This window comes from Anolis carolinensis, chromosome 5 (genome assembly GCF_035594765.1).
Source record: "Anolis carolinensis isolate JA03-04 chromosome 5, rAnoCar3.1.pri, whole genome shotgun sequence".
Classification (NCBI taxonomy): domain Eukaryota; kingdom Metazoa; phylum Chordata; class Lepidosauria; order Squamata; family Dactyloidae; genus Anolis; species Anolis carolinensis.
The window spans coordinates 90,472,890-90,491,315 of NC_085845.1; the positions used below are offsets into that span (position 1 = coordinate 90,472,890).

The window sequence follows — 18,426 nt, forward strand, 5'->3', positions numbered from 1 at the left end:
TACATTTCAAAAGTCCTGGCCTTGAAGATTTGAGGGAAAGATACATAATGCCTCATTTTTAAACACCCCCAAGTACTCAATTATTTTAAACTATGGATGTATGAAATACCAATTTTCTCTGTAGAATTAATGTGACCTGATGACTGTTCCTAAGATACTGAGAATCTACACTCCACAGTTATAGCAACATGTTATCAGTGTGATGGTGATAGAATCCCGGGATTTGTTGTTTGCTGAAATACTTCGAAGTTCTAAGTTTTGTAGTTCAGGGAGGGGAATTGACTGGAAATTATTCTATTTCACCATGTCACTGTCACATTACATTTGTGCCCATTGAGTACAACTGTTCTTTGCTTTCCTGGAAGTTAGTCAGGAACTGGTATCACTACTTGAAATAGCACTGAATTAAAACATTCAAATAATTCTATGTATCTTATAAAACTATAAATCCCGGGCATCCATAAAAAGAAGCCTTGACAATTTAATTGGTAAATTTGTATAATTGGTCTTGTTCACACTACATAATTACATCAGTTTGATATAGAATCCTGATATTCGTAATTTCGTTAAATATTTGGTATTTCTCTGCCAGAAAAGTGTGGTGCCTCTCCAAAATGGGAAAATGGGATGAAAGGAATTTATTGTGGCTTTATGTGTTTTTTTCAGGGCTCGGGAAAATGAAATATACTTCCAGGGATTCATAAATGTTCCCAAGTTCTATTTTTCTCTTGGTATATTCTTAGTCTCATAATGAATTCTTTAGCTTGCAATCAGCCAACCACCCAGAGGAGTTCTCAGGAGACTGTATTCCTTTTGGAAAGATGAATGTGTTCAGTTTCCAAATTATGCAAGAAAATGCTATTCAGCATATTTTAGCTATAGAATGATAGATTAGCCAATAAACCAAAAACTGATTTTTTTTTTTAAAAAAAGGTACACATAGCAATGCATTGCAACAGGCTGTTCAGAACAATATGGTGGAGGAATAGATGGAGCAGTGAGTGCATTTATTGTATTTTCAGATTTGACCAATAAAATTGTAGGTGACAATTTTCCATGCATTGAAAATATTGCTTTTAGAACTATAACCTCCAACTATAACTTTCCTTTCTTGTGGTTTGGAAGATTCAAAGAGTTTAAAACTCTAATCTGAAACTTTTTCAGGTTGTGCTAATTCTCAGGTACACAAAAGCCCTGGCTGGTATGATCCGTGCTTGGTGTAATGAAATGGTAGTCAGGTTGATTTCATTTACAAAAATGTGTTGGACAGAATGTGCCAAATATTGCAAAAAAGAAAAAAAAAGAAAAAAAGAAAAAGAAAAAAGCTCATAATCCTGATCTTAGACATAGGAGCCACATTAGTCTCCTTCTCACGGTAGCCTAGGTCCTGGATTCTCAAAATGGTAACTATAGCATCCTTCAATCCCAAAAAACCAAAGGGATTTTGGGCTGCATCAAAAGGAATATAGCATCTAGATCAGGCATGGGCAAACTTTGGCCCTCCAGGTATTTTGGATTTCAACTATTGGCTGTATTTTTAAAATGTTAATATTTTCTGTTTTGGATTTTTGGGAGACATCTTTAGTAGTGTGTGAACCCCAGAGGGCACTTGAGGCAGAAATCTGCCACCAAAACTGCTTCTCTTGCTCACTTTTGCTGCTAAGATATGGAGTGAGGTGAGCAGTATTCCACTTTGCAACTCCCACAGTGGTTTAGTTTGTTACAGAAGTAGTCACTGCAGCGGAAGTTAATAGTCCCAGCTTTATGAAGTTCAGATTCTCTTATAACAAATCGTACATGACAGCAATCAATGGTTAATAAGGTTGCAAGAGAAATCATCACTGCCGCGGACTCGTAAAGGAGGCGCAGGGAGTAGGGTGACAGCTGTTAAACAGATATGATGAGACAGAATAATATGAGGAATCCTTTAAGAAATCAATTTACTGCGCTCCCTGGATATTGTTTTATAGTACAATAAGATGAGTATGAAGTGTAAGATAAGTGTGAAGAATAAAATAAATTCATTGCTGGGAAAGAACCATAATCCACCACAGCTTTCTATCAAGTTAATATTCCGTTGGAAGAAGCAGAGAGACATCCATAAGCCAGGAAGCTGTGATCGTAAAAGGAAACCCAGATGACTTTGGCCATGGTTTAAAACTTGGTTGCTAGAAAGTAAGGATAATACAATGAAGACCCCAACCAGCTTTAGCCTATCAGGGCACTAAACTGACCTCTCATGTGTACGAGGGTTGAATGAAAAGTAATGCCTCCACCTTCGTTACTTGGGTTTGGATAGGAATATTTTAATAAATCAAACGCAGAAATAATCCTTAGAATGTCCTCTTTAACTACCACTATTCACTTTTTCACATAATCACCAGACAATTGGATACATTTCTGCCAACAATGAACAAGTTTTCTGAAGCCGTAACAGAAGAAGTCGACACTCTGTTTCCGCAACCAGCGTCTCACAGTACCCATCGTGCACAGATCTTCCGATAGCCAAGCAAAGCAGTAATATGACCCACACTTCCTTGTGAAATGCCGATGATGCTTGAAATTTCTCTCTGAGTGATACAACGATCGTCCTGAATCAATCTGTCAAACTTTTGCTTGTGAAACTCGGTGGTTGCTGTCACAGGACATCCAACTCTTTGTTTGTCACGCAAGTCAGATGTTCCCACCTCAACATCTTTAAATTTACTCGCCCAACTCGCCCAGTACTCACATCAACACAATCACCATAAATATCTTGCATTCGCTGATGAATCTCCTTTGGGGTGATACCTTCTGCTGTCAAGAATTCAATGACTGCACGTTGCTTAAGTCACATTGACCGACCATCTGTGCAGGGTTCCATACTTCACACTTTAACAACCCAACCATTCAATGCTAAAGCTTCCCGCCAAATGAAACTGTAGAGGAGAGTCTATTGAACAAGCCAGTACCTGCCGCATACCAGTACTGCCATCTGTTGAGGAGTTACGAAGGTGGAGGCATTACTTTTCATTCAACCCTTGTATATCCTGTTTGAAACCAGAATGCTAAATCTGACAAGGGAGGTTGTTAACTATCAGAAGTAGCAGTGAGAAGTTACTTCTTCAGACTTTGTCTCCTAGAATCCTTAGTTAATTGGCTGTAGGAGTTTAGGAACTGTAATATTTTTTAAAAATGTTTTTCTAGTTTCTTAATTCAGGATACACTACATAGCTGGTGGATCACTGTACTTGGAGAACTTGTTTGTGAACTACAACCTTCCATCTCCAAATCCCCCATTCAGCATGACCAGTAGCCCTGCTAGCTAGATGATTCTGGGACTTGTCATCCAAACTATGCTCTGGTCACAAATTGCACAAAACCATTTAATTCTGTTCTGGTGATATTTCTATATATGTAGTTTGTTTTATAAAAACAGCATTCTCAGTACTGGTGTCTGAATTAACTGCTTTTCCTATAGAGATCTATCTGGTGCCCACAAGAAAGTCCTTTAGATGCCTGGAAAAAACAACCCTTCCCTGTTCCTTTTAGAATTATTTAAAAATCCAATACTAAAGAATGAGGTTCCATCTACACTACCATATAACCCAGTTTCTGAATCCAGATATATCCACTTTGAAGTGGATTATATTGCAGTGTAGACTCATATAATCCTGTTCAAAGCAGATAATATGGATTTAGAAACTGGATTATATGGCAGTATAGATCCAGCCCTAGTTGCCTTTCAGTATTTCTCTGTTTATTATATTATCATTATGTATACTTTATATACTTGAGTATAAGCCTAGTTTATCAGCCATTTTTTAAGACTGAAAAAGCCCCCCTCGGCTTATACTCGGTTGAGGGTCCTGGTTGGCTTATATTTGGGTCAGCTTATACTCGAGAATATATGGTAAATTTATTATTTTTCTCTATTATTATTGGTATTATTACATTTATTATTTTTCTCTATTATTGTTGCTACTATTACATTTATTTTACTCTATTTTTTATTATTATTGATACATTTATTATTTCACTCTGATGTTGTTGTTATTATTATTATTATTATATTCATTATTTTACTCTATTATTACATGTATTTTCTTGTATTATTGTTATTATTATTATTATTATTATTACATGTATTATTTTACTCTATTATTATTAAAAGGATACATAAGCACATTTACATTGAAGAAGATGAGAATAATGATTTGATCAGAGTTGGACAGTCTTTTCTTAAATTTGAGCTTTATATAAATATTCAAAAACATTTAACCTACTGATGCCTCAATTAATGTAATTTTATTGGTATCTATTTTTATTTCCGAAATTTACCACCCTCGGCTTATACTGGAGTCGATGTTTTCCCAGTTTTTTTGTGGTAAAATTAGGTGCCTCGGCTTATATTCGGGTCGTCTTATACTCGAGTATATACGGTAGTTGTATTTTGTGTGTGTAAGTATTACTTTTCCTTTCATGCAACCTGGCTTAGAATGTCATTATGAAGGGTGGGATTGATATTTCTATAATAAATGAACATATAGATATAGTCATCCCTCATCATTTATGGGTCTGACTTGACTTTTCAAATTCATTAGAAATTGCACTACTTTAGGAGATCCCTATTTCAACACCTCAAAGTTCCAAAATCTGAAAAATTGTGAGATTTCGATCTTTCCAAGGTCCTTCCACAGCTTTATGACTAAAACCCTCCACACTAGCATTCATACAAAATAAAAGGTCTAGGACATAAATTATTTTCTAGTTATCTTACATAATTGTATGAAAATACTCTAGAAATCTACACCAAAAGAACAGCAAGGCTGTCCAGCTCTTTTGGAACAGTACACGGCACCTTGTTAAAGAGAAAAGTTTCCATGGTAAACCTCTGGAGAGAAAAACACTTGAGCTAAGGAACAGAATCCTCTGATACGAATGCTGTGTGTACTGCTACTGTGAGTCAGAGAAGAGCTGATAAAAGTCATATCTCCAAAACTGATAAACAAGTTTCAAGGAAATCCCCTTGTGCACCACATAGCTTTACTTCATGGATAAATATTTAAAGAAGAGCACAGTTTTATTATGGGAACGTTTTTAGAGCTGGCTGAGGATAGAAATGAGAGAATGGGCATAGTCTGACTAAAATTAAGCACAGGCTGATTTCAATTTGAAATAATTATGCCAGTCTAGCCAGTAGGATTTTATAATAAGTAACTTTGGCAAGAGTATGGTCAGACTTCTAAAAATTACTGTTAGAGCTGCAGACCTTGTATCAATTATATTTGAAGGCTCCCATGTCAAAGGAATGGGGAACCCACTCTGGACTGAACTTCAGGGGAATTATTCAGGGCATTGAACATATTTTAGGGACAACATTCAGCAATGTGAAAAAATCCTTGAAATTTCAGATTCAAGTCTAGAAGAAATTAACTCTCACTGACATGGGAGCCAATGGCAACCATTGGATCAATCAACAGACTATCAGAAAACATTGTTGACTATTGGTAACCCTATTAATTCTTAACTGCATCTAGCCAGAACTGAATTTAATTCACATTTATATTTAAATCAGAGGTGGGGAAAGTGTGTCTACCTAGGGCTGTTTATTGTGCTCCTCCTGTACCCCTCAAAATCCAACAAAAATATTTTCCCTCCAAATGCCCTCTATTATTTCATTTTTATTTTATTTACAGTATTTATATTCCGCCCTTCTCATCCTGAAGGAGACTCAGGGCGGATCACAATGTACATATAAATGGCAAACCTTCAATGCCATTAGACAAACAACACACAGACAGACACAGAGGCTATTTAACTTCCCAGCTTCTGGCTTTGTGAGGGTATGCTCGATTCCGGCCACAGGAGAAGATGCTGCTTTATCATCCACTGTGACAACGAGTTCTTTTTGATGGAGTACTTCCTTATCTGGTTTTGTAAATCAGTTAAATTAGCCTCCCCGCATAAAGGTAAAGGTTTCCCCTGATGTTAAGTCCAGTCATGTCCGACTCTGGGGGTTGGTGCTCATCTCCATTTCTAAGCCGAAGAGCCAGCGTTGTCCGTAGACACCTCCAAGGTCATGTGGCCGGCATGACTGCATGGAACGCCGTTACCTCCCCACCGGAGCGGTACCTATTGATCTACTCACATTGGCATGTTTTCGAACTGCTAGGTTGGCAGGAGCTGGAGCTAACAGCGGGTGCTCATTTCGCTCCTGGGATTTGAACCTGAGACCTTTCGGTCTGCAAGTTCAGCAGCTCAGTGATTTAACACACTTCGCCACCGGGGCTCCGCCTAAGCGATTCCTAAATTTTCCTACTTGACAGATGTAACTGTCTTTCGGGTTGCTTAGGTCAACAACGAGCAGGGCTTTTAAAAAAAAATGTCGGGTGCTCACTCCGACACGGGCTAGCCTCAAACTCATGACCTCTTGGTCATAGTGATTTATTGCAGCTGGCTACTAACCAGCCTGCGCCACAGCCCGGCCCCAAGAGTGCATTTTTGCCACTCCCCCAAACCATTTTAACCCCAAGAGAAGCCCTTTTGAAAACCAGGAGTTGAATAAGAAACAACTTCAGAAACAAAATCTGTGTGCCATGCAGTGGGAGAGACTACAGCTTTCCAGATCAGGTAAGGGGCTAAAGTACCCCCCCCCCCTCCATCTAAATAAAGATGCGTACGATTGCACTGGCACTTAACCAGTGAAAACACACACAAACAGAAACACAAACACACATCTTGACCCAGATCTGATTCTAGAACTTGGAAAAGTCACTGTTTGGGATGAGAACTTCCAAGGCATGATGACTGAAAGGGAAAGTTGTCATTCAGAAATTTAACTTTTTCAGGCTTTGTTCGATACTGTAATTGAAAATGAATCAAACTGTTTGAAAAGTCCTTTTTCATCTTTCTACTTGTCACAGGAGAAGCCCGATCAAAGTGGATGCTCAACACAGACTTGCTTTATTGTCAAGGAAGGTCTAGAAAAGCAGCAGAACTGACTGCCTCAGGCTGAACACTTACAGTTAAAAGAGGAACACAAGAGTATAATATCTCAACAAATACTTCAGCTTCCTATATTCTCCTTCCTTCACACACTTGGAAGCAGTTCAATATGCACATTAGCAAAGATGCTCTCCACCCAAAAATTTGTGCTGATCAGAACAGAGGGCTATAACAGCAGCAGTGGTGACCATTGATAGACTACTAGAGTCCCTCTGATTGCTTACAGAGAACAATAGGAATAAATAGTCCTTTTAATGTCCATAAAATTGCCTCAGTGCATTAGAAATAACAGGGCCACTGAGAGCTGGTAGCCATCTTCTCTCCTGTCTGTTTCCAGTCAGCATACACACACCAACTCTGAGGTAAAACCTGCTCAAACAGGTTCCCCAGAAGCATGGCAGAGAAATTGACCAATCAGATTCCTAGCTGTTCTCATGCTCAGCCAATCATCTTCTTACATGTACTTTTCCAGTTAACCCATCCATAATGGCATGTTTTAACCCCAGCATTCATGACTATTACCTCAGCTCACATGTGACAGTTTTAAGTGAAAATAGTGTCTGCCCCTGGTGGAGCAGCAGGTTAAACCGCTGACTGCTGAACTTGATGACTGAAAGGTTCAAATCTGGGGAGTGGGGTGAGCTCCTGCTGTTAGCTGCAGCTTCTGTCAACCTAGCAGTTAGAAAACATGCAAATGTGAGTAGTTCAATAGGTACTGCTCTGGCGGGAAGGTAACAGCACTCCATGAAGTCATGCTGGCCACATGACCTTGGATGTGTCTACGGACAACGCTGGCTCTTTGGCTTAGAAATGGAGATGAGCACCAACCCACAGAGACAGACACGACTGAACTTAATGTCAAGGGAAAGCCTTTACTTTTTACCTTTAAGATCACATGCTGGTTGGCTGATAGAGAAATAGCTCAGATGACTTGATTGTTTTTTAACCAGCAAAAATAATAAAGAAAAACAGATATGCAGGTAGAAAGTTAGAGCAGTCAATTTTTATAACACTCATTTATTATTTATTTATTACATGCATTTATACCCCGCCCTTCTCCCCGAGGGGACTCAGAGCGGCTTACATTCTGCCACGAGGGCCATCAACAAATATACTATAAAACAAAACAATTAAACATGATAAAAATATACAAAAATTAAAACACTGCAAGGCAGCGATATTGCAAGGTGATATGTATCATAATTTTCCTTACTCAATCATGGATCTCATCACCCACCTTGTCCCTCACCCTATCCCACCAGGGGAAGTGTCACAGTCTGGCTTCCCCTCCATTGTTTCCTACGCAACATGGGAAGCCTCCCATGTTGCCGGCACTGCCTCTTAACCACACTTGGACTTCAGTTGAGCCACGGAACCACGCCAGAAGTAGATGGACATCATGTGATGGGAGCCAGTGGGTTCTGTGCCTGAAATGAAGTTCAAGTGTCATAGGACAGGCAAATTTTCCCATCTGATGAGTTGTAACTCAATACTCGAGTGTGGGGTGAGGTCTGTTCAGTGGGAAAGCACCAGACTAGAATAAGAGAGATACTGTGTTCAAATTTTGGCTCTATTCCCTCAGGAAAAAGAGTTCTTTTGTTAGTCCACCACAGGCATTATCTTAGGTAATATGCAAATATTGACCCTAATGGATTCAGATCCTTCATAGATATTTGAAATGTGCAACAATAGAACACAGGATCAGATCACAGTCCAACATCTAGTCCAGCATTCTGTTTACACATTTCCCAAGCACAACTAGAGCATAAGAATAACAGCATCCTCCTGCTCATGTTTCCAAGCAACTGATATTCTGAAGTATAGCAACTTTAATGCTAGACGTGATGCATAGGACTAGGAGCTGCTGTTCCTAATTGCCATCAAGTTGCCTTTGACTTCTGGCAACCCTATGAATGAGGAGCTTTCCGTATACTTTGTTATCGACAGGTCTACTCAAGTCCTGCAAACTCAAGATAGGGGATTTCTGGATTTGGTTCCCATTTACACAGCACTATAATGCTGTATAGGGGACACATTGTCATGAAGCGTCCCAACAATGTTTCATGATAAGGTAAAGGTAAAGGTTTTCCCCTGACGTTAAGTCCAGTCATGTCTGACTCTGGGGGTTGGTGCTCATCTCCATTACTAAGCCGAAGAGCCGGCGTTGTCCGTAGACACCTCCAAGGTCATGTGGCTGGCATGACTGCATGGAGCGCGTTACCTTCCCACTGGAGCGGTACCTATTGATCTACTCACATTGGCATGTTTTCGAACTGCTAGGTTGGCAGGAGCTGGAGCTAACAGTGGCTGCTCAAGCCACTCCCGGTACTTGAACCTGGGACCTTTCGGTCTCCAGCTCAGAGCTTTTACACACTCTGCCACATTAATCCAGAATAAACCTGGAAATCAAGGCTAATTCTTGATTGCTTTGAGGAATAGCATTTGCGACCCCAGGAGCAATCCTCACAGCAATCCTGCTTCCGCATGCTCAAACCATCCTTGACTCCCCATTTTCACCACAAAAGGTTTTTAAAACCCTCTTTATTGAGGCTGGAGGGTCTCCTTTGCTTCATGGCTCCTGTAGATGATGCATGGAGCTTTCGAAGGCATAGGGTGACAAGTTCCATATGCCCCACTCTGGGTCCCACTGGAGTTCTTGAAATCAGTGCTGCATCGTCTGCATATAGTAGGGTGGAGATATGTCTCCCTGCGAGTTTTGGAGGGTGAAAGTCCCCTCGGGGAGAAGGGCGGGGTAGAAATATTGGAAATAAATAAATAAATAAATAAATAAAGTCCATGTTATGCAATTGGTCAACCATTGAGTTGATGTAGAGGTTGAATAATAATGGGGCTAATATGCAGCCTTTTAAAACCCCTTTGTCTGCATTAGTGAGGTGGCCTTGAGGGTTAGATCTTATTTTGAGTGAGGTCCCTTCATGGAGTTGGCGTCCCACTGGATTCACCATGGTCCATGGCAAATCCCCTCTGCCTCCCTCAATGTGACGAGGTCCTTAGAAAGCTTCCTCTCATGCATAGAGAGGGGAAATAAGCAGTAGATGTTCCTTTTGGATATTTTAGTGATTGTCGTTATTGACAAAGGATAATTCACTTACGATCTTGTCACATGTCCACTGGAGTTGCTCCACTTCATCAGGGGGCATGGGGAACCATGGCGCCCTATGCCCCGCATCACCTGGCTCCAGCTGAGGGTGATCCCATAGAGGGAAGTGTGGAGTGTGGTCTTCCCCTCATGTATTCCAATGGCAACACGGGAAGCCTCCTGTATTGCCGTTCTGGTGGCATGTGCTAGCTCCACCCTCCTACACCCACAGAGCTGTGCCGGCATCGTTTTATGGGAGCCGGTGGGCTCCATGGGTGACCTGGGCTAAACCCGCACATGCTGCCAATTTTATCCCCGTGTGAAGAGGTCACAAACCAGCCAGCCAGCCATATAGATAGATAGATAGATAGATAGATAGATAGATAGATAGACAGATAGATCAGTTTATTGAGTACTATGTTCAGTTTATTCAGTATCATTGGGATTGGGAAAGACACCAGGAAACAGGAATGTTGGAAATAGCAACCTTCCAAGCCTTTCACTATTTATTTGTTAATGTATATATTTGCTAATCTATATTCTTTATGTATGTTGATTTGCCAGTTTGACTCTTTGGTATGGGAAGGGTTATAGAAGTGATTGTACTGAGCATGTTCAGACTCAGGATTCCATTTTGTATTCATTATGTGTTTGGTCTTCAATGCAAGTAGGTGTGTGTTGTTGCTTGGACTTCAATGGAATAAGTTCGCTTTGGACCTCAGTGGAGGTGGATGCATGTATGCTTATGAACTTATGAGTACAACTATACTTAAAGACTATGGACTACTTGATTAAGAATGATACCCTGTGTACTCAACACAGACAGAAGCTACATCCTATCTGTAACTGAAGTTCAATAAGAAATGTGCCTGTAAGGTGAATTAATACAAGATGTTTGTGAGTAAACAAGATATGTTATTTTTCAAAGAAGACTTTGTTGTTGTTTTTATCTCTGAGTACATACTTTAAACTAAAAGGTTATTAAAGGGAGTATATATGTTTTGAGCAAATGCAATTACAATTTCAACTTTAAAGAAACAACAAGCTCTACTAACCAAATATATTTTTGTAGTGGCATGTCTTTGTCCTTGGTAGTTCAAAGACATGGTTTCTCAGTTTAACAGCTGAGTTACCTGTGTGCCATTACATGAATGCTTGTAAATATCACTTGTTCAAATAGTTAACTTCTAACAAGGTCATGCTTTTCTTGACTAGTGGTTTTCAAAAGGTGGCCTCCACATATTCATGGAGATTCACATTTGCCAAAAGGATTTGTGGCCAGAGAGTAGGTGCAGTTATTTTCCAATAAGAAAGAACGAGAGCTTAGAAACTTATTAGCCTACAATTCCCAGAATCTTCTACATTATCATTGTAATCTATAAAGCAGTCTGAGAAATATAGTCCCAAAAAATAAGTTTTCCAAGTACTAGAAAAATTGAGTGAAGGGGAGACAGAGAGCAAGAGAAACAGTTTAGAAAAAAAAATGATGAAATGATTGTACAAACATTTGGTATAATTAATTTATTTGTTTTTATGGTGGGCGCTCAACTGTGATGCTACAAAATGCAGGCTTGTTGTATTTAAATGACACATTTTAAGAAAAATCAAAATTACTTTTAAAAATAGCACAACATGCTAAAAATACACAAAAGCACTCTTGCAACATCACTTTCAAACAGGAAGTTTATAAAGTGGGCCAAAAAGAAAAAGAAAAAGACCACAAAAAGAACACCCACAGGAATTAACCGTACTCTGGGTTTTCTTCTTTCTCAATAGGCTGATTCTGACCACAATTTCACAATCCTCAAAGCTGTTTTCTTTTTTCTTCATTGTACAGCTGCCTCACTTGGAAACAGAGCAAGAGTACCCAAGTAGCCGCACCTCTTGGATGGAAAGAGCATGGTGACCATAAATCAAACGTTGTCTGTAGCAACAGACAACAACTTTGCCTGAGCTTGTCACAGGGCTCAAGCACCAAGTAAGATGTGGTTGCTTTGTACCGATGCTCGGTTCAAGATTCCTGGAATGAGGATGATTATAATCTGCAGCAACTTCCAGAAAGCTAGTGGGTGTTGCTAGAAGTGGATTCTGATGAGTGGATGAAAAAGAGCAATGAATATCAGGATTAACGTTGAAGTTCTTTGCCAGCTCAGTTATGTCCAGCTGATTTAATACAGGAAGAAACGTCCCTGAGCCAGAATTCAGTGTAAGGATCGAGAAATTAAATGCTTTCTTCTCAGAGACATGCTCATCATAGTGATGTGAGTAAACTGTGTGACAAGAAATCTGGTACAAAATGAGATGTGAAACTCAATATATCACAGCAATATTTCTTTAGGTGGGGGAAGGGGAGTAATAGAAAATAGGCACTTTTTCTTTCATGATAAATCTCAGCTGTGTTTCAGATTCTGATTTTACTTCAGTGCAAGGCACCCTGGGTCAAATCCTTGTAGTTGAAGATATCTTGAGAGTCATTTCTCCCAATGAGGAACATTGTGACCACAGTATCCATGAGAGACAGCAACTTGTATACTTGTATACTGTATACTTGTATACTTTAAGAGAGATTTTCAATGCTATGCTCAGTATTGCAAAGTTAATTCTAACATTTAGCCAAAAGCTATTCTCCCATCAATTCTACCCATTAGTTCTAGTCTTGCTTTCTGGAACTAGTCCAATTTGGCACGAGAGGATTTCAATCCAGCTAGGTATCTGAAATTAGAGTTGGGCATCAATCGGAAATGTAGGACAATGTTATAAATGGAGGGTGGACCACAAGCCCCCCTGATATAGCTTGTGAAGAAAGAATGCTTACTAACATAACTCAACTCTTTCCCATTAACTGTAAGGCAGGCAGCTGCATGGATTATCCTTAACTTCTGACCAATGCGCCTTTGCTTCCCTGTGGTTTTTCTCAAAAGTTCACCCCTCTCTCCATTTTATTTCTCCTTTGTTGTGCTCAGTCTACAAAGCTTTCCTCATAATTGTACTTTTGGTAGTATCCTACCATCCTCACTGGAGTCCAAGATTGCTATTACTTAAGGCACAACCCTCCTGCCAACCTAGCAGTTCGAAAACATGCAAATGTGAGTAGATCAATAGGTACCACTCCGGCGGGAAGGTAACAGCGCTCCATGCAGTCATGCCGGCCACATGACCTTGGAGGTGTCTACGGACAACACCGGCTCTTCGGGTTAGAAATGGAGATGAGCACCAACCCCCAGAGTCAGACATGACTGGACTTAACGTCACGGGAAAACCTTTACCTTAAGGCACAATTAATACTTAATAAAGTGTAAATCAATAGGGCCCCCAGTGGCACAGGGTGTTAAAGCGCCGAGCTGCTGAACTTGCAGACCAAAAGGTTGCAGGTTTGAAACTGGGGAGTGGAGTGAGCACTTGCTGTTAGCCCTAGCTTCTGCCAACCTGCAAATGTGAGTAGATCAATAGGTACCGCTCTGGTGGGAAGGTATTGGCACTCCATGCAGTCCGTCCAAAGTCTAATAGAAGAAGTGGCTGGATTGCCAATATGGACACATAGTACCCTGTTTCCCCTAAAATAAGACATCCCCAGAAAATAAGACCTAGTAGAGGTTTTGCTGAATTTCTAAATATAAGACCTCCCCTGAAAGTAAGACCTAGCAAAGTTTTTGTTTGGAAGCATGCCCAACGAACAGAACACCAGAGCATGCAAGATTGGTAAATGTACGTACCATAAAGTGTTGTACATGGAAATATTGGTAGTAACAAGAAATTCTTGATAGGATTCACAGTTTGTCTGGTTATGCTGGTTTATGATGACAACTACTGTACAGTATATAATAATTGCTCATTTTTGTTCAACAATAAATGTGAATTCTTCTTCATGGAAAAATAAGACATCCCCTGAAAATAAGACCTAGAGCATCTTTGGGAGCAAAAATTAATATAAGACACTGATTTATTTTCAGGGAAACATGGTAGGCTAGGCCAGCAGTGCTATTCTCACCAAAAACTATTCATTTCTCAAATATGAATACATTACCCAGAAATGCAGGTACTGCAGCCAATGACAGTTTTACATCCTCATTTCCAATTAAGGCCAACCCTATCAGACTGAGTAGCTGCCTCAGGATCATTTACACTGTAGAATTAATATAATTTGTCATCACTTTGCCATAGCTCAGTGCTATGAAATCCTGGGAGCTGTGGTTTGGTGAGGCTCTAACACTCTTTGGTAAAGAAAGATAAAGACCTAGTAAAATTACAACTCCCATGATTCCATAGCATTGAGCCAAGGCAATTAACGTGGTGTCAAACTGTATCCATTTCTACAGTGTACATGCACCCTCAGTCAGCAGATCTGGAAAATGTTTAGCTATTCACATTGAGATTTTTGCAGTTCTTTGGTGGGGGTTTTTTTTTGTTCTTTTTTACTGTCAGGAATAGGGCGTTTGTGCCTACTTAATTTTCTGTGCCATGTGTTCCTAGGCACCTTGACCTATGTGTGTGTGTGTGTGTGTGTGTGTGTGTGTGTGTGTGTGGAGGAAGGGCAGGGGTTTGCATTGTTGGCTCAGCCTCAGCTGTAAAATTGCTTGGCTCAACGCTGTCTTCAGCCACCTAAAAAGGGGAAGAATTTCTAAATATCTTATGTTTCAGTACATCATCATCACATTTTTCTTTCACCTTATCCAGGAAAATGGGGATCTCCAAAGAAACTTCGCTTCTGTGTCATGATAACATGATGCCATCCCACTCATCTTTTTGATTTGGTGGTAGCAAGAGCCTTAAACAAATAATGATGAGATAGAGATGAAGCAAATCATCTCCTGACTGATTTAGAGTCATTATGTTATTTGGCACACAATGTAAAAGCAAATGTACAGAAGTTAACACAACCCCATTTCTCTTTTTCTATTGGTACATTGCCCAATTGCACGATGAAAGTATAACATTTTGTCATATCACCAACACTATTATACTATTGCAATGGAATTGTTTTATGGCACCTATGGAGAAAGAATTCTTTCTAATTTTGTTTTGTGAGTTTGTCTCTTTTGAGGCTGTTGGCAGATTCTATGAAAATTCAGAATATCATTACCACAACTCACAGCCCCAGGTGTCTCACACAGCTTGATATGCTTCAGGAAAGATGTTGTGAATACAGACAAAGCAATTTTCCACAGCTGGCTTCCAAGTACATCATTCCCTTTGCTGTTTGACAATGATTCCTGTAAATCCATTTCCTTGACTGACTCACAGGACAATGGGACATCCACTGCTTCAAGAGAGTATCTCTAAAGCATTGGCTATTAATGACAAGGACTTTCATCTTCAGGGTTATCTTGAAAGCCTATTTGAAAATGAAAGGCTTATTAGTGAAAGCAATAAGCAAAGACAAAAGACACCCAGAGATTGCATGGTCTTCAATACAAATGTAATTACTAGGCCTACTAAGCATTTTGCCTCTGTTTTGCATTTCCCCCTTTCTCTTAGGTTTCCTTGATCCTATTCCATCTTCAGGCTGGTTCACTGATCTATATACATCGCTGGTCCTTCCCTCTCCATCTGTTATTTAGTTGACACTTGACTACTCAAAAGTGGTGCATGTTTTTTTCCACAAAACATGTGGAAGAGCATTATGTTTGAGATGAATATGAAGTGAGATAAAATCTCTTGTTGCAATGTTTAAATTATTTTATGTCTTGCTTTCATATTCAGAACATCACTTAATGCTGCTGTCATCAACATGTGCTAGGTGTGAACTGGATTTTATCTAATTTGGAACCTCCGAATAGAAAGAGATACTGTACATATTATAATTATCTTGCTAAAATCATAGGCCTTTTGGCACTGAAAAATTGTTGTGAATTATGGACCCAATACAGTAAATGTAACTTTGTGTGCTTGTGTAAAGTGAAAGAGTCTATCTGGAGTGGTTTGAGTGCTATAATAATAATAATAATAATAATAATAATAATAATAATAATAATAATAATAATTATTTATTTTATTTCATGTCAAAAGCATTGCATAATAAATAAGTTTAAATGGGATGAAATAAAGGAATCACAAGCAGCTAAATAGTTTTAATAATAATAATAATAATAATAATAATAATAATAATAATAATAATAATTATTATTATTATTATTATTATTCTAGGCAGATATAGGTATTATTATTATTATTATTATTATTATTATTATTATTATTATTATTATTACTATATCTGCCTAGAAGATCTGGGGGCAGAGGACTCTTACAAGTAAAACAAGCAGTCAAAGAAGAAGAACATGCCCTGGCAGAATATGTAAGGCAAAGTGAAGAACCTGCTTTGATTGAATTCAAAAATCAGAAACTCCTCAAAGCACGGCAGACAAAAAAATCAGTACAAGAAAACCGCACTACAAACTAGAGCTGACAGCTGGCACAACAAAACATTGCATGGAAAGTTCCTTGACAAAATTGAAGGAAAAGCTGATAAGGAGAAGACCTGGTTATGGCTCACGAATGGGACCCTGAAGAAGAGACAGAAGGCCTGATCCTTGCAGCCCAGGAGAAAGCCATCAGAACAAATGCAATTAAGGCCAAGATCGGAAAATCAGCTGATGACCCAAAATGCAGACTGTGCAAGGAAACCGACGAAATCATTGATCATATCCTCAGCTGCTGTAAGAAAATCGCACAGACTACAAACAGAGGCACAACTATGTGGCCCAAATGATTCATTGGAACTTATGCCTCAAGTATCACCTCCCAGGAGTAAAGAACTGGTGGGATCACAAACCTGCAAAAGTAGTGGAAAATGAGCACGCAAAGATACTGTGGGACTTCCGAATCCAGACTGACAAAGTTCTGGAACACAACACACCAGACATCACAGTTGTGGAAAAGAAAAAGGTTTGGATCATTGATGTCGCCATCCCAGGTGACAGTCGCATTGACGAAAAACAACAGGAAAAACTCAGCCGCTATCAGGACCTCAAGGTTGAACTTCAAAGACTCTGGCAGAAACCAGTGCAGGTGGTCCTGGTGGTGATCGGCACACTGGGTGCCGTGCCAAAAGATCTCAGCCAGCATTTGAAAACAATAGACACTGACAAAATTACGATCTGCCAACTGCAAAAGGCCATCCTGCTGGGATCTGTGCACATCTTCCAAAAATACATCACACAGTCCTAGACACTTGGGAAGTGTTCGACTTGCAATTTTGTGATACGAAATCCAGCATATCTATCTTGCAGGGCCGGCCCCACTATAGAGGCACCTGACGCCGCCGCCTCGGGCGCAGGCCCGGGGGGGCGCCGTCAGGCTGGGCGGGAGGCGGGGCACCACCCTGACGGTGCCCCGCCTCCCGCCCAGTGCGCCCTGGCCCGTCTGGCCTTTTCTAGCTGGCCAGACTGCAGCGGAGGTCCCTCCAGGCCGCAATCGCGGCCTGCAGGGACCTCCGCTGCAGTCTGGCCAGCTAGAAAAGGCCAGACGGGCGAGCGGGAGTAGCGTGGGAGGCGGGGCCAACTCTGGCCCCGCCCCCCGCCCAGCGTGCCCTGGCCCCGCCTCCCACGCTGCGTGGGAGGCGGGGCCAGGGCACGCTGGGCGGGGGGGCCAGAGCTGGCCCCGCCTCCCATGCTACTCCCGCTCGCCCGTCTGGCCTTTTCTAGCTGGCCAGACTGCAGCGGAGGTCCCTCCAGGCCACGATCGCAGCCTGGAGGGACCTCAGCTGCAGTCTGACCAGAAGGAAAAGGCCAGACGGGCGAGCGGGAGTAGCGTGGGAGGCGGAGCCAGCTTTGGCGCCGCCCCCCCCCGCCCAGCGTGCCTTGGCCCTGCCTCCCACGCAGCGTGGGAGGCGGGGCCAGGGCACGCTGGGCGCGGGGGCCAGAGCTGGCCCCGCCTCCCACGCTACTCCCGCTCGCCCGTCTGGCCTTTTCTAGCTGGCCAGACTGCAGCGGAGGTCCCTCCAGGCCGCGATCGCGGCCTGGAGGGACCTCCGCTGCAGTCTGACCAGTTAGAAAAGGCCAGACGGGCGAGCAGGAGTAGCGTGGGAGGCGGAGCAAGCTCTGGCACCGCCCCCCCCCACCCAGCGTGCCTTGGCCCTGCCTCCCACGCAGCGTGGGAGGCGGGGCCAGGGCACGCTGGGCGGGGGGGCCAGAGTTGGCCCCGCCTCCCACGCTACTCCCGCTCGCCCGTCTGGCCTTTTCTAGCTGGCCAGACTGCAGCGATCGCGGCCTGGAGGGACCTCCGCTGCAGTCTGGCCAGCTAGAAAAGGCCAGACGGGCGAGCGGAAGTAGCGTGGGAGGCGGGGCCAACTCTGGCCCCCCCGCCCAGCGTGCCCTGGCCCCGCCTCCCATGCTGCGTGGGAG

At 41.6% G+C, this 18,426-nt stretch overlaps 1 long non-coding RNA gene across 1 annotated transcript in view; it reads left to right on the forward strand.

Annotated features, from left to right (window-relative positions):
• The first annotated feature begins 12,041 nt into the window (after nucleotides 1-12,041).
• The window catches only part of LOC103280301 (uncharacterized), a 39,249-nt gene continuing 32,864 nt past the window's right edge, over nucleotides 12,042-18,426 (forward strand). Inside the window, exon 1 of the long non-coding RNA XR_001730777.2 lies at nucleotides 12,042-12,348. This is a non-coding gene — a long non-coding RNA (uncharacterized LOC103280301). The remainder of the gene's footprint in view (nucleotides 12,349-18,426) is intronic.